General features: G+C 40.9%; 1 protein-coding gene across 32 annotated transcripts in view; it reads left to right on the plus strand.

The window, feature by feature from the left end:
* The window catches only part of LOC116653662 (uncharacterized), a 424,046-nt gene that overhangs the window by 26,514 nt on the left and 371,496 nt on the right, over nucleotides 1-26,036 (plus strand). For all 32 annotated transcript variants that reach the window (XR_014948267.1, XR_014948268.1, XR_014948273.1 and 29 more), the window contains exons 2-3: nucleotides 21,688-21,891; nucleotides 23,241-24,769. The gene's annotated coding sequence lies outside the window, so the exon portion shown is untranslated. The remainder of the gene's footprint in view (nucleotides 1-21,687; nucleotides 21,892-23,240; nucleotides 24,770-26,036) is intronic.

Consider the following 26,036-nt stretch of genomic DNA (forward strand, 5'->3'; position numbering starts at 1 on the left):
ATACAAACCATTCTCACTATTAAAAGTCTCCATAAACTATGGCTTTTGCATATGAGGTTTCTTGCAATTATCTTAGAGCATCTGCCACTGGTCAACATGGTCAGACAGACTAGGACTTAGGATCAAGAGCTTTTTGGTGTGGGTGTGAGTTTCCTTTCAGTGCAAGCATGTTAATCAAGTGCATTAACATTTGATGTGTCAAATCTTGGAGGTGCAGTCCATTAGTAAATGTGCAATTGAACTTAAATGGTTCCCTACAGGTCTGCATCAGAAATCTTAGATGTAGCTGCCTCACACTATAAAGTCCAAAGGCAATCAGCTTAGTGCTCTGGCTCGCTAGCATGAAGAATGTACTTGTATTTTACTCATGGCCTCTTCTTTAAGTTGTTCCAGCAACATTTCTGCTCCCCACAACTCCTCTCCCCGTCTTGAAAAGCAGATGTCTTTGTCAGATAGTAGCTCCTCTGAGCCCACAGTATCAAATCCAAGGCTTTAAACCAAAAATTTGCCACCTGTCTGTATTAGCAGGCTCTGGATAAAGACATGTCTTCTCTGTCTTGGCTTCTAATAGTCTTCCAGTTCTCATCACATTTCAGTATTTCCTGGGTACAATGAACTTACTGATGACAGGGTAGAACTCAGGGTAAGAAAAACAAAAACTGGTCTGTTATTGGGATGGTATATGAAATATCCAGGAAAAATGCTGCTGTCTTTCACAATTCAGACCTTTGTGTCCTAAACAGAAGGTAGTCACAGGGTGGGCACACCTCACCATGAACTGTAGAAGGAGAAATATCACATCAGCTGGTCCCAGTTGGAGCACTAAGTGCTTTTTTCTTCCTTAAGAATTTTACACTCATGATTTAGGTAGGGTTAAGCAACAAGGAGATTATGCTGTAGTGAAGAAGAACATTCATAGATGGAATTGCCTAGTTTGCAAAACTGTATCAGATAATGGAGGAATGGAATTAAAAAAGAGTTCTGTTTCAAAATACAGAACAAAGAGAAGAAATTCTCCTTCTCTGCTGAAGCCTGCAATGTGTTGCACTGTTTAGACTGTTGATCCCTTGGCTATCAGAGTTAATTCCAGGCATCACAACTACAGCTGAGTAAAAATTCCAAATCTCCATCCTTTGGGAAATTCTGACATTTTAAAATTTGCTTTAAGTTCCAAAACATGAGGTTAAAGAAAAAAGAGAAAAAAAAATAAAAATCCTTAATTCCTTTTCTGTATAAAATGTCAAAGGCTTTCTTATTATTATTTGTAAATGTCAAAACACCTTGTTTTGACATTCAAAATGTAAACAGTGAATGCGCTTAATCGCTGAGACAGCCCACTGAGGATCCCTTCCTCTGAGGTAATCACAAGACTCAAATTCACTCTTCAACGATGCCTTCATTGCCTTCTGGGACTTGTGGTTCCAGCCTGTGCTTTCTCCCTTGGGCCAGTAACCAGGCTGACTGTACCTCCCACTAAGCTACCCAAACCAGAGTTGCATCATGCTCTGAAACTAAAGAAAAAAAAAGAATTGCTTGCCTTGTGGGATATGTAGTTTTCTAGGAAATCTGCACCCCTGAAGAGAGAACATGGGCACCTGATCCTTTGCATTGCACCACAAAGAAATATATGGTACAGAAGTGTGGATTCCTGTGTTGCTGCACAGATTTAGAGAAAAATCACAATGTTGTTATACAAAGGAGGAATATCTATGTAGACGTGTCACTGGGGACATGGTTTGGTGGGTTTGTGTTGATGGATGGACTTGATGAATTTGGAGGTCTTTTCAAGCCTTGATTCCATGAGTCTGTGAGTGGGTATGGTGATGATGGATTGAAGGTTGGGCTTCAGTCATCTTGGAGGTCTTTTCCAACCTTAGTGACTCTATGATTCCATGAAATTTCTTTCCATAAGTCAGAATCTCTTGAAGTTACATGCATATCTCATAGTAGCTTTTGTCATATTGATAACACTATCTCTTCTGGGTCTTCATTCACACCCAGGAACCTCAATGCAGTTTATAAAAGGCAGAGAAACCAAAGTCTAAGAGACTTATTCAGGGTTCCATTTCTACCAACAGAGAGAAACTTCATCCTCAAAATGTGCCAGCATCAAAGTAGCATGGAGTAGAACTGAGCAGAAAATGTAGCAGGTGGGTGAGGAAAGCAGATCTATTGAGCAGGGATGGATTTACTGTGCACTCCTTCAGCTGTGTATGACTGCAGGTGGCCATTAAAAAGCAATGAACTGAGCTTGCAACTTGGAACTGGCTCTTTTCTTGGTCAGGACAGTGTGAACAGGAAGTGGCAGCATCACATTTGGTCATGTTGTCTCTCTGGAAGAAGACTTTCCCCTCTTCCCCAAGCAGTGCCTGCAAACTCCTCCAGGCTGACCTGCAGCAGGATGACAGGCCACCAGAGGCCCCAAACACCAACGTCTCTGAGCTGCCTGCCAGCAGAACTAATGGCCCAGGCCTTGCTGGCGAGAGAGCAGAGAGCAGTAAATGTCCCAGAGATGCTGCTGAGTCGATCCGTTTCCTGCACGCAAGCTGCACATTGTAAAAACTGAGGCTCAGATTCTTTTTCCTGTTTGCACTGGAGCAGACCACAGAAATTGCACAATCCTCCAGACCAGACCCAAGGTGAATCGTGAGACGATGGATTCCAAAGCAATATTTCACACTTGCTGAAAAAAGTGATACAGCCCATGGGAGGGGGCTGTCATTAGGGAGAGCAGTGGCAGCCCACAAACAAAGTAGCTCCATAAGCAGTGGAAGAAATGAAAGTTCATTCCCAAAAGCTCTCAACTCCATGGATTCTCCAGTGCTCAATAAAAGGTGTGATCCCCAAGCAAGAGAGGCTCTGTCCTTTCTCCACTTGCTTATTTTGATGAAATATGATAGGCACAATATTTTTAGGCATTCCCCCCTCCCTGATAGGTTGCAAAGCTGTTAGCTGGAGGTTGTATGGGCTGACACATAAACAACATGATCACATTAAACTCAGTTTCCTGGGGACACCACTCTGGAGTAAAAGTTTTGCTTTGGCAGAGGCATCTGCGGGAGTGCTGGGGAGGAAAGCAGCAACATGCACATAGGCAACAGCATTACCTTTTTTATCATTAGATGCTTTCTGGAAGACCAGTTATTCAGTGTAGTGGAAATGCTAAGTCATGGCTTGTAGCAGTGATTGAGCACCTGGTGGGAAGGCAGGGCCAACCCAGGGGAGCTCAGGTGCATGCAATGCATTGAGTGATCAGAAGGGGTGGAGTCAGGATCCATCCCTTTCCAGATCTCATTTAAGGGTGGGCAGTGGAAGTAAGGGGATCTCAATGGAGATCCTTCAATGTTTGAGGCTTCGGAAGGTAGGCTGTTTATTTTCTTTGTTTCTCTGTCTATAGTATATACATTTGAGTATGTTCTCACTTGCTGTGGCTTAGGACTTTGCTACTCTTCTATTACTGCTATTCTTTCCATTATATTATAGCATTATGTTCAGTAATATGTTTGTGACATAGGGAAGAGAAAGAATGAAAGTAATACCAGTAGCTGAAATCCTGCCAACAACTGTATTGGCTCCTGTGGAGTTTAAGTTAGTGGGCATCTTTAGGTCAAGCATTTGTCCAGCTGTTCAAGGCTGACACCATGTTCTGGCAAAGGTTGGCCAGCTCTGCTAGTGTTCAGGCTTTTTAGAGTACATGAGTGGCCAGGGTGTTTGTTCCTTTTTGTAAAGGACAAGATTTTTGCTTCAGAAGTCTTAGATAAGTTGTCAGAGCTGTAACTGAAAGGTATGACAAAGTGATTGCTGCTATTTTGATCTAAAATACCATTGTTCTTCTACTCTGGAAAGATCCACTGATCTGTTTAGGATGAAGTAGTACAATGACTCTAGAAGTGCTTCTTTACTATGGTTTTTGCCTCTCTGGCTCTTTGGCCCACTATGCTGTCAGTACTTGTACTCCCTGTGCATCCATACAACCTCTCTACAGCTCTAAGCTGTGCTTAACAGGTGCAGAGAACCAGAAAGAAAAAGTGTAGCACCAAGATAAAAGTGTTTTTTCCAGTCCCGAGGACTTACCTATGGCCAGCCTTAACTGTCCGTTCATGCAGGAGCTGTGTGACACTCAATGGATGTGGAAACGCAGGGACTAGTTTATAAGTCCTATAACAGAATTCATGCACTGTTGTAGATCATGGTTGCTTGGATGTTTTCTCTGAAACATAAAACATACTGTAAGGTCAAATCAGAAATGGACACATATGGGTGGGAACAGGACTGATCCAGCGTTATGCTAAAAATTTGTTTCAGAAGTCTTTTGTACCATTTTGGCTGTGAATGGGTGGAATTCATAAAGCAGATAGTGGTTGACAGTGGTTTGAATGCGGTTGAAGTTCTAGACAAAAGGTTTTCCGTTGTCATCTCTGCATACATAAAGAGCAACTGGTGCCATGTGTTTTTATCTTAAAAAACAATTTGGGTTATGAAAACATCTGAAGTGACTCCCTCTCTCTAGAAAACAAGAGTAGACTACAGCAAAGTTTCTTCAAGAAACAGTGATGAGGGAAATAGTCAGGCTTACACCAGGCTGCTGAAAGTCTGGAAATAAAAATGATTGCCATTGATATCAACAGGTCAGCCATTTAAGAAATAAAAATGAAAGGATCTGGTATGACCAACACAAGAAGCAGTATTTCCAGTAACAAACTGAAACCTGGAAGGCTGTTTGACAGGGTCAATGAAAACTGCCTCTGGAGAGGCTGTTCTTGAAGAGAATGATTGTCACTAATAACTTGCACAGCCTCTCCCCTTAAAGGAGAAACCTTTTTGATAACTAATTCATCACATATGACAGATGCAATCATAGTCTCTTTTTCACAAGAAAGGACAAATTTCTTGGCCTTTCATTGTCTGCGAAGTTGAAATCTTTTGCACTAAATATTTGCTTTCAAGGGTGCTTTGCTAGAAATAAGTAACAATCTTGTAATAGCCAAGCAAATACCCTGGCTCCACATCTCCCTTCCAAGATCCAGTGTGAACATAAACCAGATGTGATCCCAACAAAGAGGCATCCTCTGATGTACCAGATGGGACTCCTTCATCACTTTCCCATTGACTAAATATAGTTGGAGGGAAACAATAGTGCCAACACAGAGCACTGAGGTTGAGTGATATGAGGAAAGATTCTTTTCTTCATTCCAGAAGCCAGTGACAGATCTCCGGGTGAGCAAGTAGTGGGAAAACTAAGAGTGTATCTCCTCTTTTATTTTCCCTATGTAATTCTTCCTCCTGGTTGGCCGTTATGGAGTGCAAAGTATTTCCTAGCTTTAGGGTTTTTTTTTTTTGTTTTTGTTTTTTTTAATAGCGATTTTCATCCCTGTTTCAATGCTAACTGCTATTGTGGGTTGTCGCTGCTGCTGTGCTATAGACAACAGCAGAAACAGGAATTTCAAAAATAGAGCAGGAAATTTAACAACTGCAAAAAAACTCCTTACCCTGGAGAGCCATTGTTTATCCTCCTTCATGTATGCAAGCAATAATTATACTCAAGTCTGGTTAGGAAAAGAGATCCATTCTACATTAGCAAAGAAAATGTAAGAGTTTTTTCCTCCTAAACGGAATACAAAGACTGTTTCATTAAGTGTGGCTTTCTGGCTTTAAAAAGAAAGAACAAAAAGTCTACCCATCAAAATTCCCATTTGAAAAATTTCCTTTTCCATCCAGAAATTCAAACAGCTGAATACAAACGGTGGATGTCTTCCTTAGACGGGGGGGAAGAGAGTCCAAGATGACCTTAAATTTCTCTCTGTTGAGGGTTGTTGGTTGAGAGACACCCCACAAACATACCGCATACTCCAACCTCCTGCATGCGTCATCCAGAGCAGGAACACCAGGCTCATCTTCACTGTATTTCTCTAGTCTACCCTTACCGATGAAATTACAGGCTTACTGTGGGCATATACCAGCCCTGGTGAGCATGTGCCCAGAAATAACAGCAAAGCGGTGGGAGGTCTGTGGCTGAGGGGAATGATGCAGCATTCAAATAGTGACAGCAGCCTCACAGACTCAAATCAATATTTACGTACCTCCTCAGGCTAATGCAGCTTTTTGCCATTGGGTTGGCTGAACGTTTCCCAGCAATTCAGACAGAACTTCCAGGTGTGGATTCTGCTCATTTCAGAGGCAAATTTCACCATCTTTTAAGTCACAAGACGGAATTTCTCATTGCTTGAATGGAGGTGAAATCTTTACTCAGCACAACAACCTCTCCTCTAAACTTTAAATGGCTGCCACAGCACTAGAGCAATTAGGTTCTACTTTGGGTAGAATGATTCATGCTTCAATAAATTCAATTTCAACAAGACATAATTATGGTGAGTCACATAATCACAGATTAATCACAGCACCTCCCATTTAGCCATCAAAACAGTGGAGGATTCCAGATGGGATGCATATGATGCTGCTTTTGCTTCACTTGATTCCTTTTCTGCTGTACAGGCTGATCTTATACAAGCTCAAGAAAGTTTTAGGAGTTGACAGCATAGGTGTCAGATAGCATAGTATTTATGGACTGTTTTCCATTTGGTGAATGAACCTGAAAGATAAAGAATGTTGCCAGTACCTGTGAGTTCAGCAAGAACATGAGAGTCTCCTATTTGCTGCTGAGCAACACTTGACATGATGCAACATGAGAAGGGATTGAAGATGCTCAGTGCCTTCTGTAACTGAGCTCAAATAGCTATCCAAGGGGGATCTCACTCTGTGAATTCTTCTGTTGGCTTGGTTTGTTGGAGCTGTAGGGGATGGGAAACATCTTCACATCAATCTCTCAGCATCCAGTTCCTATCTGATGTTATTCAAATCTTGAAAGCAAAACAGAATTCCCCTCTAGTAAGTACTGTCCCAGATCATCTTTGTCTATGCTGGCTTCTGTCTCAGTTGAGGTATAGTGCTGTCTCCTCTTCTCTCCATATTCCATTTTTACTGTCAGTGAATCTGGAGTCTGCAACAGAATCATTTATTTGCGCTTGTGCTCAGATTGTCTTATTTGAACATCACTCTTAGCCTCACGTACACTTGCCACAAACCAATGAGGGTGAAATTCTTTCTTTGTGATCGGACAATTTGCGGCTGCCCTTTACCAGACCTCGGGTAGGAATGTATGCAGTGGTTTTTTTCCAAATACTGTAACCCAATTTATTCTGTGTGATCAGCTCAGTTTGAATTGCAGTTGGATCATTTTATGGAATTGTTTTGCTTTCAAAGCTTTCATTCTGCAAAGTGGTCAGAAAGGGGTTTATTTTCTTTTCCTTTTTATTGCATTTATTTTTAAGGTGAGAATGGTGGTGGGGGGAACAGGGCAGGAGGGTGTGTTTTCCAACAAGAGTGAGAAGGAAGATTGTTTTTTGACATTTTGTTTTATACCGCCACTGATGAGTATAAAATTTGACAAGCTGATGTTTACCTCTCTGTACATCTTGAGAGTTTTCCTTAGAATTCAGTTTGGTTTTAGAAGTTGGCTAAAGGATCCATGGGTGGGGCGTTGATGGAGATGCTGGTAAATTAACATTGTCAGCAAATTAATAAGACATGTAAAAGAAAAGCCTTCAAGAGCAAATACAAGGTTTCTTTCATCTTTTCTTCTCTCTCTCACCCTCCTCCTCTCTTTCTCTTTAAACAATTTCTTTAAGAGAAATTTAGTGGGGTTTTGTTTTGTTTTGTTTTTTTTCCTGGACACAAAAGGAAGGTAAGTACTAGTGCATACGATTTCTGGAGAATTAATGTTCTGACAAACAGCAGGTAAAGATGAATTGACAGAGGTTGTGTGCAGAAGAGTAGAGAAGGGACACTAGGTGATGCACATATGCAACATGAGTAATTGCATGTCTGAAGGTGGTGGGTGGTGAATAAAATGGTATAGCCATTTTATAGCCGGGGGGGGGTCTGAGAAGGCATGGTCAACCCCTGGGCCATTCAGGAGCCAGACCCCCATCTCAGTCAGCACATACGATCTGAGTCTTCCTGCAGTTTGCTAAGACTCCCTGGTGGGATTCTCAATGGCTTCTGTGGTAGTAACAGCCAGAGGTGCTGTTGAGTACCTCCATACTGGGAATTTCTGAACTGGATGGGAAGAAACCTGAGGAAGTTTCCAACTGACTGTTTATATGGTCTAGCCAGCAAGCACAGGGTGGGGTTTTGAGTGGAGAATGTTGCTCAGGACAACTGTAAGCCCAAAAAGCCACATTTATTCCATGGCTGAAGCCTGTATCCACAGTCTCAGGAGATTATATTACTCACAGAAAAAGCTTATTAAAATCTCCCATGCATCATAAGATATGCCACCCAACAGGAGGTGGTGATTCTGTCTCAGTGGCATCTGAGTTGTAGAGATGTCCAGATATGACTGTGTGCTCCCAGCAGGGCCTTCTAATTTCCTAGCTTTTAGATGCTACAACAACAGACCTGAAGGGAGAAGCTGGCTTTACGGATGTGGACTCAGTAACTCCATGATCACAGCCTTTTCTCCGAGTTAAGTCTGACCCCAAATTAATGCTAAGGTGGTTTTGGAAGCACTGTGCCGCTAAGAGGTTTGATGGCCCTTGGAAGACAGGATGTTTATTTAGAAAAAACCAAAAAGCTAGAGACAAGATGTCATCCCAGCTAAGCTGCATAAATTCATTATAAATGATACCATGTGCTTCTTGAACCCTCTTTTGTACTCATTTTATAGATAATTCTGTGATTTCTTACCACGTAATTCCCTGGAATTGTTGCACTCTACAAATCCATTGCATTCTATCTCCAAGACTGCTGGGATAAAGGCAGTGACACAAAGACTCCACTCCTCAATGAGTCTATGGAGCCAGTTCTCCCATCGTTTTGGTTCAGTTTTGCCGGATGGGACTTTTGGCCCATAAAACATTTTGGGCCTACTTCCAAGTCACAGGTCCTTAAGAACAGAAACAATTCTCAAAACCCTTGGAAGCGTGAGGAGGGTGGTATACCATCACTGAGCCAACTCCATGGTCCAGTATCAAAAACAAGAGCAGACCTGGAAAAATATTACAAAACTCTTCCACTGGCACCAGCGGGTCAGTGTCATTACAGGCAGTGGTGTTGTTCTCAGATAGTATTTCATTGGCTTCCTTCTCCTTTTTCCTCTCCCTCTTTTAAAGCACTTTTTTTCCCCTTGTATTGCACAGTAGGGTTATATCCCTGGAGATTCACAGTGATGAGGAGGAGTAGGCAGAGATCAAAAGCACTTCAAGCTTTGAAAAGATTATTCCTGGCCTCATACCAAGTATGGCAAGCTCCAATCCATCCATCTTATTCAAACAGTGTTTCAAAACTGGTCACCCAACCCTCTTGGATACCGCTTCCCTTTCAACTTTATACAACACACATAATTCTTTGATTTTTACCTTTTAAAGCATGGCACTGAATTCTTTACTAGCACAACTGACTGCTCTTATTTTTCAAATTTGAGGCTGCAGACTTCTGCGGTGTTTTCAGTCCTGCTTGGCCTCTTTCAGGGCCAAAATCTCTCAGTGGCTTCTCAAACTAACTGCACTGATTTTTACCTTGGCTCGTTGACCTTTCTAGAGAAATAAAGCTCAAAATGTTCCATGCATTACTTTGGAAACACGTTTCTCCAGCAATCTAAAGTACCAAAGCAAAACCAAAAGAGCTGGTGCTAATTGCAAGAAGTTCACATGTAAATGGATGCGGCTTGTGTAGATCTTGGCATTCCACTAAACCATTCGGGTGATTTAATTTGAGGAGCTGAGTGGGGGTAGTAGCGTCAATAGCAGGCAAGAATTGAGTACATTTCTAATGTAGGTAGAATGTTCTGTGGTTTCAGACAACTTTGACAAGTTGTATATCATAGAGGAAGGGATCAGCAGGCTTCATCTTGTCCATCTCTGTTCAGAGAGTCATGAAAGGAATTGGATGTTCAGGAGCATGCACGTTAGCTGTAAGGTATCAAGAGTTTCAAAAAACTAAAATTGTTTTCCTTTTTTACTAAAGTGTTCTTAGTTCCAAACTTCTTGAGGTAAAAAGCAATTAGTAGTATACCCATTCATTCATGACTGTTATGACTAGTTAAAACAAATTGATTCAGTTAGTTTTATCTGTGTATTATGGTGATAAATAAGTGCAAGTGGAAGACCTGTCTCAGTGTCACATCTGCTGGACAAAACAGTAAAACACGTCCTGCAAGTTATTCCAGGGAGACAGGTCACAGTCTGACCACGCACTGGTGTGTTTGGAAAATGGATGATTATCCAAGCTTCTGGAAGACAACCAGAAGAAATGAAATTGGTGAAGAAAACAACTCCTTGTTAAAATTCAAAATGTTCTGAATGGATTAGGAAGGAACAACATCAGTTAAACTAGTCATTTTATTTCTCATATGCCTTGGAAAGTAGTAGGTCATGAAAAATGCTCTGTAGATTTTAGGGATGAGATGTGTCCATGTATGAGCATTAGGGACTTCCAGTGAATGTAAAAGGTTTTCAGTGGCGAAGCTAAGTGCATTTAAAATGTGACCTCTCCAAAGAGAGCAGCATGTTGGGAAAGAGAGGAATCTTTGGAAGGCAAGAAAGCACGGGTAAAGCTCACATGATACTGCAAGAGTACTGAGAAGGCCATTCATTTTCTACAGATTTTCCTACAGGAGATAAATCCAAGACTGTCAGTGTATTTGGCCAAAAATGTTGCTAAGAAGATAGCCAAATGAATATGGTCTGAATAGATGCCACTGAAATAGCCAGTTATTTGCTCTTGGTTTTTCTCAGCCCAGTACACACTTAAACACACAAAAAGAAGGTAAAATAAACAGAACAAAAAGTAATTCCTGAGAGATTGGCCTTGTTATCAGCAGACGAAGATACTATTAACTACTGTCATTAAAGCCTCAGTTTGCATCAAGCAGTAAGTGCAATTCTGTATGTCAGAGCCCCACTAAGACTCTTTGAGTAGAACCAGCTGAGCTTTTTTTCATTTCGGATTTTTAATTTCACCTGGTGAGAAGACAAAAGTGTGTGTATATATATGTGTGCATGTGTGTATATATATATATATTGTATATATATATATATATATATAAAAGTAAACGTTAGCCATGCTAGATCCTTTTCTAAATTTAGTTATCTATTTATCTATCAGTAAGTCAATCAATACTCGGGTAACTAGACTTTCAATAAATTCCTTTCAAGGGATTTTTCCCAAGAGGATTAACCACAATCAGAATACAAAGGTCAGTGTAACATGTTCAGAAGGTTACAGTACTGCTGTGAAACTGAAACATCTCACATAGTCTGGTCAGCACCAGACATCCTTAGTTATAAATTCTCTGAAACTAGGCCAGACCATTAGGGTTATTTGATTTGACTGCCTATGTACTTCATTAATACAAGATGCAGTTTTTTCTTCTCTCAGTCTCCATCCAATAAAACCCATTAACAATGCCCAGTGAAAATGTGATTTCTAGACAGATGCTTGGGTCATTTTAGAGAAGACAAAGCAGGAGAGAGAGTTCATTGCTTATGAAGGCAGATATCTCCAAATAGCTGGTTCTTTTCTCTCCTACCCCCCCCCCCCCCCCCTTGCAGTTAAATAACACGCCAACTTTTAATTTAACTCCAAGCTACTGATTCTTGTTCTGCATTTCTCTGCTGAATTAAAGACTTCATTAGCAACTGCTATTTTTTCCTAGGGAAGGTAATTATAGAGTAATCAAGCCAGCTCTCATCTCCCCAGTTGCCTTCATGATTAGTTAAACAGATTGATTTCTTTTACTCTCCCACGGTGAGGGGATTTCTCCGGACCCAAAATAATCATGTGGTTTCATTCTGCAAAGTCTTGGGTTTTGTGACCTCTCTCAGGTGTGGATGCAGAACTGGACACAACAAGCTGGCATCAGTACGTCATTTGAAGGGGTAATATCATCTGTTACCGTATTACTTCTTTTTTCATCTTACTCTATGACCTACACAGCCCTGTTTAGCTCATTTTCCTAACCAGAATGAACAACCTTTTGCTAAATTGTGTTTTAAGCTAAGGCATTTTTACTGATGGACAGCCTTGCTGTAGACATGACGTACTTACTGCCTTTCTCTTAGGTAGTAACTTTTACTGAAGTATTTTCTTCTTAATTTACCAAGTGATTGATTTTGCTATAAATCATTGTTCTATTAATGCTTGTGTCACCCTTCATCAGCAAGAATTTTATGGCTATTACTCAATCAGTAATGGAAGTACATATCCAAAATGAACCTCACCCTCAAACAGCAGCACTAAAAATACAGTCACTCGCTCTTTTCCCCTGGACTGAAATTTTGAGATCTGTCAGTCAATTGTTAATTAATCCCTGCTGTATATATCGTTCAGTGCTCATTTGTTTTAAATCAAAATATGGGGCTCTAACAATTCAGTAAAACTAATGACAGTAATCCAAACATATAACATCTCTAATGAGCTGTGTTTAATTAACACTGCTAAATAGTAACTGGATTCTGATTGCTATTTTCAAAAAGTAGTACTTAGAAGTTCTGCCAAGATTTTAGGAGATAGAGATCTACTCACTGGGGACTGCTTTCTGAGATGGGAAGTTTCTTGCATCAATACCGATGGTTTTGGAGGGCCCGCGCTCTGCCCTTTGTGGACTTTCCTGGTTCTCAGTTGTGTCATGATGTTCCAACAGTAGATGTGGGACAGCAATGAAAGGCCAAGTAGGTGGCAACAGCAATGTGTTTTTGTTGACTTGTCTCATGCCTTAGCATTGGACTTGAACTGTCGCTTACTCTACAAAATGACACTGTGTTTGTTTGATAATCCTTACTGTCCGATGTGGTTTACTTTTTTGATGTTTCTTTCACAATTCTTTAATTCAGCTACTTTGCACACCATTTTTTTTTGTATCAATATCCAATTAGTGGGTTAATATGCCTCTTTGGGCAGCCAGGAAGTTTGAAACAAGTTCTGGTTTGTTCATCAAAACTGGTTTCCAATGAAGAGAGCCATCAGAACAGTGCACAGACCTGGAAAGATGATGTGATATTCAAGTTTGAGATGTTACCACATTTCCATCAATGATGAAATGACCAGTAAAAACAACAACAACAAAATAGTGAAACAAATGTTGGTAATGGAATAGCACTAGAAAGCTCTCAGATGTTTGCTATTTAAGATTAAAAAGTCATCATAATTAAATTCTTACAGTGATAGAATGTGAACGTGACAAGAATATTTGTGGAAAATGATTTAGAAAAAAAAATGAGTGAACTGCCTTTTGGATTAATGAGTTCATAAAGTGTCTGTAGTGCTTGAGGAATGAGGACTGTTCACTTTTCAAGGTTAAGAACAGAAAAGGGGGAAAAAGGAGGATCTGGGTTTCTTGCAGTATTTTATTCCTCTTCAAATTTAGAGACCTGTGTATAATGTAACCCGTATCAGCTCAAGCAGGTCTATTCCTGAGGAATTTAAGAACAAGAAGATCTGAAACTCCCTCTGGTAGCAGAAGGGAAGACAAAGATCTCTGCAGATTTGTCATAGCAGTAAGAGATCTCTGCAGAAATAATTCATTCATGTTGTGGGAGTGAAGTTGATGTTGATCACTCATTACTCAAACTGTTGAAAGGCCCCAGAGTGAAACAAGACGTTGGGGAGAGTAAAACTGGTAATGCTCTCTGGTAAACGATGAGAAAGAGTGTTTTGATTGCCAAGACAGTCAGCCCCTCAAAGTGGCAGGTGAGAGTTTAACATTTACAGTGTAGACAAAAGAAGGCACAAGCAGAGCACCCTTCTAAGCACAGTAATGGGGAAGGCAGCTGTACGTGACCCAAGAACAAATGCTGACACCGCGAGAATCCCCCCTGTATGTAGCAGAGCTCTGCTTGCTTCCATGCTGCTGTGCTACGGCAGCTGCTCATCTCTGCTTTGTGCTGTTCTCTATGGATAGACTGTCAGCTTCAGATGAGAGGCTGCAATACGACTAAAGAGGGGCTCTAAGAAAGAAGGGGACAGATTGTTTAGCAGGACCTGTTGTGGCATGATAATGGGAAGCAGTTTAAAACTGAAAGGGAAGATTTAGAGAGGATATAAGAAAGAGGTTTTTTACAGTAAGAGTAGTGAGGCACTGGTGCTGGTTGCCCAGAGAGCTGGTGGATACCCCAACCCTGGAGACGCAGTTGGGCTGAAGGGGCTCCAAGCACTTGATTGAGCTGTAGATAGGTGTCCCTGTTTGCTGTAGGGGAGTTGGCCTAGATTACCTTTAAAGGTCCCTTCCAACGTAGCTGTGTGGAGTCTGTTGTGAGAATGCAGGAATTACTGTTATATGGAAGATGCAAAGTGTGACTGCTTTGCTTGACTGTGCTCTGTGGAAACAAAGAGTGCCCTTCTTCCAGTTAGTACCTGTGGTGGTTTAAGTGCTTACTGAAGGCCAGTGACTTCTTTAAATGGAGCAGACTTTCCTAAGTGCCTTACCATCTGTTCAGTGCTTTTGACAACGTGTTTATGTTGTCAGTCACAAAGGAGGGGAAAAAAAAATCAAAGTGCTTCATATTTTTTGTTAATAGAATATGTTGAGATGACATTAATCATACAGACAGGGAACCTCTACTCATAAGTGAATGCATGCGTTAAACACCACAGCTGTTAATGGACCCTGTTTCTGATCATGGCTGTCATAAGTGATAACAGGCCTGAGACCAATTAAACTACTTTGCCTTAAGAAAAATGTGAACAGGAGAGCTGGGGAAGGATCCTGGCTCCAGCAGCAGTACTGAGGTGAGGGGCTGAAGGGCTTAGTGCTGTCTTAAGATAATCTCCCCATGCTTGGTTGCTCCCTCACTCTCATTTTCATTTTAAACCACACTGCCAATCTGAAAGAGAAGATGCATTCAAAGAAGCTTAAAAACACGGTCACCTTGCATTTGCAAGACCTATGCACCTAGCCAGCAGTAACAGAAGGCAGACCCCTTTTGAATCAACAAGCACTTGATATTAGTGTATTTGTATGATAGCATGGGCTATATTTGGAGCTCGAAAGTTATGTGTCACAATGCCACTCTTCTAAATCTATACGTATACTCACCCTGTCCTTTACAGGGTCTGATCTTACAGATCCCAAAGCAAAAGCAACTTGAGATAATATGTAGCTTCAGGTTGGATGCGAGGGAAAAACTTTTCTGAAAGAGTGGCTGAGCACTGGAATTGGCTGCCCGGGGAAGTTATGGAGTTACCATCCCTGGTGCTGTCCATGAAATGTAGAGAAGTGGCACCGATGGATGTGTTTAGTGGGTAGTATTGGTGGTAAATGAATTGTTGGACTAAATTATCATAGAGATCTTTTCCTACCTTGATGATTCTATAGACAGCTCTATAGATTCAGGCACTTCTTTACAGCCTCCTCTCCTGCCCTCCTAAATTATAGACTGCGTCTGCCAAGTGAACTCCTGAGTTGAGATGGTAGCTGGTTTTCTTGTATGAGGAATGCTGAATTTTTCAACAAGCTGTGAAAGCCAAAGCCCTTGCCAACTTTCCTTTAGGCTTTTTAGACCCAGTGTTTGCATTTGCTTTCTGTTTCAGATAGGGAGAGATGTGGCAGCCTAGCTAGGATCTCAGTCCCTTTAAAAGTCCTGCAGCAAGTCAGGATATTAAGGAAACACAGGAAAATACTGGGAATCACTTGCTAGAATCAAGCTCTGTGACTGCATGCCTTACATGTATTTTCAAACTATAACAGCAATAGAAACCAACCTTTTTTTAGCTGTATAAAAACCAAGAAAGCCAGTGAGTACCAAACACCCTCTTCTCTTAGATTCAGAGATCAGGTTTAAAAAACAAACTCCTGTTATTTTTATGTAAGACATACTGTAGGGTGTTTTCTTTTGCCTTCCAGGTTTCGAACCCAAGTTCGTTGTTTGAACTAATATAAACTGTTCCTCTTGTGAAGGTTTTACCCCCAGAGGTCTTCAAAATCTATTGCACATTTGAAGAGTCTATTTAACCTTTTCTGACATTTAAAAGAAAACAGAAAGCAAGTTCCTGCCAGCTGAAAAGTGAGTTAAAGGAACCAGTCCAGTTTCTGTCCAACTGGATGAAGAAAGGATAGTCAAATTCCTTCCATTTTACACATAGTTAGTCATGAAATTGTACAAGAGGAATAAAGAAAAGACAATAAAATAGCCTTATTGTAACAGCTGAAGCGAACCTTGGGTAACTGTCAGCAGTGAAATGTCCAGAGAGCATTTGTACCATTCCATTTCATTAAGCTGAAGGGTGGGATTGCAGACTGTAAAAGATTATAGCAGAGCTCTTCTGAAATTTACAGCTCACAGCAGCGCATGGGGAAGTCTCCCTTTCTTGCGTATGCGACAGGGAGGCTGGGTTTTGTCTCTCCGATGATGATGATGTGTAGAAGAAGGAGGTTGCCAGAAGCACCAATGGAAAACAAAATGTGCTCCGTGAAAGCATTTTTTTCTTCCCCTTAGCTGACAAAATGCAATTTGCACAGTTGGTTTTATTTACTTCCTGAGCTTTTGACTTCACAGGCTGGTTCAGGGCAAGAAGCCTCATGGTTGGTGTTTAGGGCAACGTCAGATCCTTTGGGGGTACAATGTGTAACAGGAACAAGTGCAACAAGGGAGGGGGAACACATACCTAATTTCAAACAGTGCAACCAGCAGGAGCTACACTGTTTTCTACCAGCTCAGAATCTGGACCCAGGAAACTTAAATTCTGGGTAAAATAGGAATTAATGTCTACCTCAACTGTAGCTGCATGCTGGGAAACTGAGTTCTTCTTTCTCAGAAATCCCTTTGGTTTCAGTCTCTGTTCTCCCTTATGACAATGCATCTCCTGATAATGTGCAGGAGGGCAGTTATTTCTCAGTAAAAATGAAAGGGTGCAAGGTTGATGGGTAGACAGTGAGAAAGAGAAATCATTGTAGGTGTGTTTCAAAAAAACATAACAGGCCCTAAATACTTTTGTTCTTGAAGTTTGGCTATAATGCTTAACTTCCCTTGTCTGTGTTATTTCCCCAGTATTGATGAGTTTTGTGCTTGTCAGAGTTGTAAGGTATCTGCAATGATAGGGGTGGTCAGGAGATTTACACTGGTACAGATTTCCAAGAGGAATGGCATTTCCCACCAAACTGATTTCCAAAAGTGAAGAATTGTCAAAATCACACTGGTGATAGTGTAAAGGGAAATGATGTGCTATAAATGAAATGCAACCCATTTTCAGAGAAGGTTGGTTTTCTTTTTTTAATACAGAATAATTTGTCTTAAATCACTGCTACATTAATTTCCTTATCTGTGCATTGCCGTGTAAGAATTTGAATTTGTAACTGTTCTCTGATATAGACCTGTAGTTCTTTGGAGGGCTCCAGCTCCTGAGATATAAATTGCTTTCAGCTTGGCCTGTGTTATATGCTGTGCTGGGTACTCGAGTGAGTCTAGAAATGGAATTGGGACAGAAAAGTTTAAGCATTAGGGAAACCTGGGTGTCCTGTCTGCTCAACTGCAATGCCAGAATAGAGAGAATCACAAAAAGTAAAGATTAATACTAACTGAATTTCAGGCGAATAAAGCATGTGTGGCAAAACATGCAAATGGAAGAAAACATTTCAATATAGGTAATTCTTCATTCTTCTTTTTACTTAAGAATAATAAAAATGCAAATTCCAAGCAGGAATTTCAGTTTTGGTGCAAATTTCTTATATTGGAAGTTTTGTTTCGGCTTAGAATAAGTTTTGACACGCTGGAAGCTCCCAAAGAGGAGGAATTCCAACTTTCTCACTGCTGCAAGTCCACATTCATTAATTTCCATGGTTTTTTATGTGCAGGCTCTCCTCTGTGAGTTATAAAGGCTTGAGCAGTAAAGCCAAAATCTTTACTGAGGATTTGTACGTGGGTAATTGAAGGATTTAATTCTTAAAAGTGGGATTGTGCTCAGTTCAGTTTCATATTCTTTTTTTCCCAATATGAGTAGTATAGGTTAAAGGAAGTTTTTATTTTAATCATACTGAAGCGATCCCACCAAAAGCAACAAAAACCGATGAAACAACCACTGACATTTGTAATGAAGTGAAGTTTGGACACCTCCAAAACCATTTCTTTTTAGCTTTATCCTGCAGGTTATTAGTGGGACTGGCTTCTTGTGCAAAACTGTGAGTTCATGTTGGTTTCATGGCTAGATTTTGTGTATGAAAAGACAATGTACATTCTGAGCATGCACTGCTGTGGGGCTCTGTGTCTTGAGGGATTTTTTTTTTCTCCCAGGTTTAGACTTTCCCCCCCACCAGATCTGTTTCCATATTGCGGAAGTGACTATTTTGATCAATAGAAAAAGCCAGAAATTTCAAACATCCTCAAGAATGACCTCCCATCCTTCTTAATGTTAGTCTGAAGTCCCCATGCTGATCTGTTCTATTGTCAGATATGGGTTTGTGTGAAATAGTCTTGATTTCAGATTAGACCTCTGCAGACTTTCACAGAATGAGCAGTGGGCACAAACTTGTTCTCTGCAGATTATTTACCCTTGGGAAATTCCTTTTCTTCAAGTGAACTTTAAGGACTTTTAAAGCCTTGGCAACTCTTCTGCTTCTGTGTCTCAAATCAGTCATTTAAATTATACCAACAGAATTATACTATTGAAAGATCAGTAAGATAAAACTTTAAAGATTGCCGTTTCTCTCACTGGACTCTTCATTTGCCTGTCTGGGTTTTGGATGTTATAACAATCATAGTTTAGAAGAAGCTGAGGATGAAGGAGTGAAGTAATAAGCATGCACTTGTGGTAGAAGACTCAGACCACTGTCCCTCCATCCCAGAGGGATGATGACCAGGCCAGATAATTCTCATGAAAAAGCTTTGCTTCTGCTGGCACCTAAGATTTGTGAACGACTCAGTGGGATGGTGAGAGCTGAATGGGTGAAAAGCTCTTTGTTGAAGCCTGTTGTTTTTTTCCTCCCTGCAACAGAAGAGAAAATTGGGGTGTTGAGTGTTTGGTGGAAAGCAAAACAAAAACATAACCATATCCCTACCAGGCCTGGATCCAGCCCCGTGACAGTCTGTTTTCCACTGGCTCTCAAAATTTACGTAAAGAATAAAGCAAAGAATGTAACTGTTCCTTTGCAGCTTCTGCTCTGAAAATGTTCTTAACGAGTTCCCCTTTTTAACTCTTCTAATTGTCCATCCTACCCTGGCACTCCCTGTGCCTTTGAGACACCAGAGATCCCAAGCATCTGAAGACATAAAGCCAGAGTTAAATGGCATTTTACATTCCAGGAAGCTCCCAGAGAGCCACCAATTTCCCCTCACTCCGGGAGGCTTCAGAGAATCCAAAGAACAGCCCCCACTTTTCTGGGGAACCAGATCAAACCACAGCACCAAACAAGTATGAAATTGCCAAATATTTTCTTATTGTCTTGGGGAAAAAAAAATAAATAATAATGAAGACATTTCTAGTTCTTAGTGATTTACATCTGTGATGCCAAGGGGAAGGGATACTTTGCTTCCATTAATAGCAAGGTACTGAGACATGAAAACTAGTGGAGCATTTCAAATGTCAGCAGGAAGGGTGGGACGGAGTCCCTCTGTGGAGTGACAGCAATTAGCACAACCAGGATGGGGACAAAGTGAAACAATTAAGTAAATGACTAACTCAGATGCATCTTAGGTGTTGGATCACCTCAGTGATTTTTGTTGTTTTCTTTTTCCCCCACTCACGTGTTTTGGCAATGCACTAATATTTAACTCTTCTGCCCCGTCTCATAGAATCACAGAATCACAGAATTACCCGGGTTGGAAGGGACCTCAAGGTCTCATCTTGGCCTATTTCTTCTTACTTTTCCTCAGTGGAACAGGATTTAAAATTCATTTGAAATTCATTTAAATGGGAGAAAAGCATATTGAAAAGGTGGCCTTGGGCCCATGTCAGACCTGCTTCTGTTTTGGCTCTATCACTATCCAATAGGTAAAGCCAAGATCCTGGATTCTGGGAAGTAGATGTGGTTCTCCACTCATTACAAACAGAACATGCCAAACAGATAACCACCCTTTCTTCAATTGCAGCTGATCCTGCAGTGATTATCTTGCTGTACTCATCCACTGCCCACAGCTGTCAGCCTCCACAAGCAAAGCCCTCATCCCTTGAGATCCCACATTTTGGTTGCACCTTGGAAAGAGGGTTGGCCAACTGGCTGCTGGCAGAAAGGCCAACTCTGAGCTCAGGTATTAAGCACTACGATCAAAAAGATACCACTGAAGTTTCAGTGGGGTGAGGTTTCGCAGTGAAATTTTTCTATCTTCCTACCAATTAAACCATCATGCTTCTGAGCCTTTATCTGAATGGCATATGGGTGCATAAAAGCAACGTGTCCTTATGCTGTCATAAACAGATGCAAGAAGCCCTCCTGTTAGAAAAAGGAAGAAGTATTAGTTCAAGAAAATGGCTTCAGTTAGCAGAAGTACATCTGCATCTGATGACTTTTGGAGCAGATGGGGCTGAACAGGGTCGGTCAGGAGCACAGACACTGTGGCGTGGAGCAGAGCACAAGTACATATTCCTGTTTACAGAAGTGCCCGAAATGCTCACAATGAACATTGCCAATCATTGTTTTCTTCAGTGAGATGCATCAGTCCCTTCCTAGGAAAATCACCCCGTCCCTCTTTTTCTCACGGACTGTAGCACTGAGGCTCAGCAGCATAGGAGCAACCAACGTAGTTTCAATTAAGACCCAACAAAAACAGCTCTTACTATGCTATAAATTCTATATTTATCCTGCAACACCAGCCCCATCCTGAGCCTTTCTCCCCCTTCTTTAATTGTTTGCAGAAATTTTTCCATTGTGTTTTTTTCCCCCCCCATTTTTTAGGACCAGTATTGCAGTATAAATAGTCTTTTTTCTTCTTTTTTTTTCTTTCTTTTTTTTTTTCTTTCCCGTTTCTTCTCTTTCTCTATTTTTGCTAATAGTTTGGTTTCTCTACTTGGCTGAATATACATGACTGAGGTTTTGTGATATAATTGCATGATTGCTTCCAAATTTTCCAACCAATGGGGCATCTAATCAGTTGAAAAATTTCATTATCCACTGATATAAGATGGAAGGAAGGCAAGAAAGGTTTCTTCATGTGTCATTTCCTTCTCTCTCTACACCCAGAGCAGGGAGAAAGAAAGACAGCTCAGCTGCAAAAAAGTGACTGCTAATCCGATAGTTCATTGCTTTTTGTTGTGCCATGCTCCCTCATATGGAGATAACCCACCCTAATCAGACTCAAGGGCACTCCAGCTAGAAAAAAAAAAAGTGAGTGAGATCTGATGTGTGTTATAGAGACAGGTTTTAATTATATTTTCTGTTGATCTCTGGCCTGAAATGTTTGATTTCATCAGGTCTCGTTGATTTATTCAGCCTCACTGTTGCAGCACAAGAAAAAGTAAGGGGTCTGAACTCAAGATGCTGCTACATTGATGCTAACATACTGGTTAAGAAGAAAAGAGATTGAGGGGGGAAGGATCACATTATCCTCTTCCTCCATCTAAAGATTTTTCAGCTTTCTTAAGGAGTGTAAGTATACTTGGTGAAATAGGAAAGGAAAACTTCTTTTCTCTGCTTCTCATTGACACTGAGAGATCAGAGACTGGCTTTGATCCCCAAAGTCATTGCATTCCCCACTCTGTTCTCAGGACTATGGATGCCAGAAGAGGCAGAGACTGAAAGCCACCATCCTTTCCTCCTCTCCCCCCTTCTGATTGCTGTGGCCATGCGTGAAGCACAGAATCTCCCTCCTCCTCAAATGACTACCTAAGGGTCAAAATCTGAGCTGAAGTTTTCACCTCGTTTGAGCAGACTACCTGAAAAACATTGCTATCACTTCTCAAAGCTTATTTGTAAGTATTTACTTATTTGTAAGTACCAGCATTTCCACTGTCTTGCACATCCTGACCAATTTCAAAGTGCAGAATCCAACTTAAAAAACAAAACAACAGTCCTCCCCACCACCTCATTAATTTGTTTGTTTTTTTTAAAGTTAAAAGCATCTCTTTTAGGTGAAGTTTTCCAATTATTGTTTGCTACTTTCACATTAAAAAAAAAAACAACAAAACAAACCCAAACATTTTATAGAATAAAACACAACTTATCTGAACAACTCCAAAAAGTGACAATGAATGTTTCCTGGTTAAAGTTAGGATTAGACTCAAAATCTTACTTTGAGTCACTGGTATGTTTCATATATGGTTTCTCATTTGTAAGGCATGAGCTGTACTTAACCTACAGTACAAAGTCATTTACTACAGGTCCTTCTGAACAGGGCTTTTCTATTTAAATATTCTTTGCAGGCTGCTCTCTGAAGTGCCCTGGATCTCATTAGAAGTGTGGTATTTTCCTCTTTCTCTAAAATTAAATTTGGTTTCCAATTAAAATCTGGCCCCTCTGACAGACACTTTGTTTCACTTTCACGTCCAGATTTCTTACCATGTTGACCCTACTAAATGCCTCCAGTGACTTGTAAAAGTAATAAGGATTATGTACAGCTGCACAGATCAAAAATTTCCCCAGCGTTCAATTGCTATCATGAGCCTTTTATCAATCTGCTCTAGAGCAAAGAGGGAAACAATTTTCCCACCCCATGAAACTGAGATTTCATAAATGTTCCTTTTCTACGTTATGATGAAAAGATCTTTCAAAGGTTTAGATTTCTTTCATAAAAACAGACTCCCACACCACAGGGGGGGATGCTGACACAGTGGTTAAGAGATTCTCCTGGGCTATGGAATAGAGTTTCCACCTGCAGTTCTACATGAAACAAGTGACAAAATTCAGAAGACATGTTGGCCCACCTGACTTCCTGATGCATTAAGCTGGGACTGTCTCCCCACCTCCCTATTCCTGAATATGGTATTCAGATTTCTTGGTCTTCCATTTTCAGGCTGACTTTTTCATGCCAAGTATGAAGACATAAGGCAAAAGTGCGGGCAGCTGTCACCTAGCATAAACCTCAACTCCCAAGCATGAGGTTGCCAACACCAAAATCATGCTAAGAACAACTCCTGGCTCCCCAGTAAACTCAGCAACTGCTTGAATTCATATGTAATTGAATGGTGCCAGCTAATAGAAACATAATACCCTGTTACATAATCACAACAGCCTCAATAAATGTGGTTTGAGTTATTATGTAGTACTTCATTAATAGACGATAAACACACTCATAAATCTAAATTAAATCCTCATTTGGTAGGTGCTTCATTTTGAAGGGGCATCAGAACATGTCACTGAAGTCAAATATCAGCATATTTAAAGTCACGTGATGAATCCTTGTCCAGATGTTTCTTCAGATCTTGTTGAAGGGACAAGTGGAAGAATGTCCTTGGAGAACAGCTTCATACAGCACAGTCTCCTCTGCTGCTCACACGTTTTGTCTGAACATTTAATCTGTACTAGCACACAGGCATTCTGGAGGTCACTTCTGGACAAGATGCTCAGGAGGATCTGAAGCAACAGCCAGATGGTGTATGAACATGTCAGTATTTCAAGCTGGATGACCATCCACTTCCTCCTGTAAGATCCTATGAATAAAGGAAACAAAAACAGAGAGACTGAAGGCCAAGAAACAAGTTATTTTAACTATGTGTCACTGTTGACGAGAACAAGATGAAAACACAGACACTGACAAGCATTCTTGGAGGGGCTGTAGGGGTACAGTGTCCTGTTCTAGGCAATCAATTAGCACTGTCCTGGGAAAGGGTTTTTGTGTTGTTATAGCTGTGAAGACAACTTGAACTGATCACGACCTTCCACAGTAGCTTGTGAACTTCCACAGCCTCAATTACTGCCATCTAATCTACATCTTTGGTCAAAACCAAGAAAGACAGGGAAACCCTACAGTCAGCACAACTAAATTAGTAAATAAACCAAAGACTGGTGTGAAATTGTAGCTGAAAGTTCCATATAGACACTACGGCTTGATTTCCACGTGCTTTAGGAATTTTCTTCAGACTTCCATTGATAGTTGTGTTTATTTGAACACCAGTAGCCTCACAATAGAGAACAGTAGCATAAACTGGAGTAATTCCTACTATTTGTCCCATTGTGGCTTTGAGGAATGCGTATGTGAAACAAGGAAAAATTCTAAGATCAGCAAATTTCCTTAAAGGACATAGGACTGTTCTGATTACAGCTGAACCTCCAGAGGAGCTGTGTAAGCTGGACCACTGAAAGAAAGCTGGCATAGGAAATGAAAGGTTCCTTAGCTACGTAAAGTGGAAAAGGGAGGCACCGCACAAATAAGGGGAGAGAGAATCCCTCATTAGGACAACCTGATGTTGGTGCATTGCCAGTGTCAGCCAAGGATCACCTACTCACTCACAAGGAGTAGGTGGGATACTGCTGCAAGGTTAAAAGCTGGAAGAGTGGAGATCAAAGCTTCGGAGCTAATCCTAATAAGTAGGAAGGCAGACTACATGAATGAACCAGCAGAGGAAGCATAATCTCCTGGAAGTGAATTCTAATGAACAATTTAGACAACATCTGATTTAGACAGCCAGTTCTACTAGATTAATTTCTCCCAGGTCAGTTCTGATGGTAGTAAGGAGAAATTGGGAAGTATATGGACACTTTGTTTTAGTGCTCAGTAGAGGGGACAATGAAGATCAGACTAATGAAAGAACACAAAAGAAATCTTACTTCATTCCAGACCTCACTTAAGGGTTGGCAGTGGAGATGAGGGTGTCTCACTGGAGATCCCTGTGTACCTGAGGTCTTCTGAGGGTAAGTAGCTTCTTTCTTTTATTTCTTTTGTTATAGCTGTTGCATTTGAGCATACCCGTGCTTGCTGTAGCTTGGGCCTTTGCTGCTCTGCTGTTATTGCTGTGCTTTCAGTTTCGTTATGGTAGTGAAAGAAATAGAATAATTAAAGTAATGAGACTCTTTAAATATAATTGACTTACCTACTGAATTTTAGCTTAAACTAAGCTTGGTTAGAAGCTAGTTTCTGAATAGAACCAGAATCTTCCAGTGGAATTAATGGATGCCACAATCCTTCCTGAACAGAAGATGTGCGTGATTTATTTATTTTTGCTAATGCACATAGGATGTTATTGCTTGCAGCAAGAGAAAAACTTCTTCAGCCCTAGGTTTACAGCCACAATGTGTGCCAGGGACTGTCAGCCAGTACTGGTAGTAAGCCCTAAATTTCAGTCCAAAGCCTGCTGTTTAGGAAGGAAGATGCTCAGCCTGTAATGCTGGTGTCCTGGTCACTTGGACCAATAGCGCTTCCTTTGGGAACTTGTTCAAGCAGTAGATCACATGCAGGCTTGGAAGAGAATTTCTCACATACTTTGAACTCTGAATGGTCTAATAGAGACTTTAATAAAATGCAGGCTTGCTTGTATTTCTGCATGCAACTGACATGTCCCTGGCACTGCTGAAATGTGTTTGAGTCAACACCATAGCTCTCTTCCCTAAGTCCATTACTATCTTTGATCTTTGTCTATGATGGAAAAGAGTACCTCCCTTCCCTGCTTCTCCAATACGTAGGATGCTGTTGGCGTGAGTGGAACACATGAACAATTAAACAGGAAACACCTTCAAACATAGTATGCAGGGATATGTCAATCTCTTCAGCAGATGCAGAAGGCATGGGGATCACAGGAGGGCAGATAAAACCTCATGGAACTAAACCCTTATCTGCATTTAGGGCTTGATCCAGGGACTTGCTAGAGTTGATGAAAAATTCCAGTGGACTTCAAATATGGCCTTTAAACCAAAAAGGAAAGAAAAATTGGGGGGGGTGAGGAGGGGGAACAAAGCATTAAAAAGAGATAAAGTTTACCCAAAACAAACCACATGTTTCACCTCAAATCCACTTTCTGTTTCCATGAAAATAAAGGCAAAGAATATAATGGCTGCTGGGCATTTCTTTGGGTCAGACAGCAGGGAACCAACCAGTGAAAGGCTCTGACACACGTGGCCTTCACAAGCTTCCCGTGTCATAAATGAGTCATGACAGTAGCATACTCATAAATATATTGGAAAG

Source organism: Coturnix japonica, chromosome 7, assembly GCF_054131305.1.
Source record: "Coturnix japonica strain WE chromosome 7, WE-NBRP24, whole genome shotgun sequence".
NCBI classification, from domain to species: domain Eukaryota; kingdom Metazoa; phylum Chordata; class Aves; order Galliformes; family Phasianidae; genus Coturnix; species Coturnix japonica.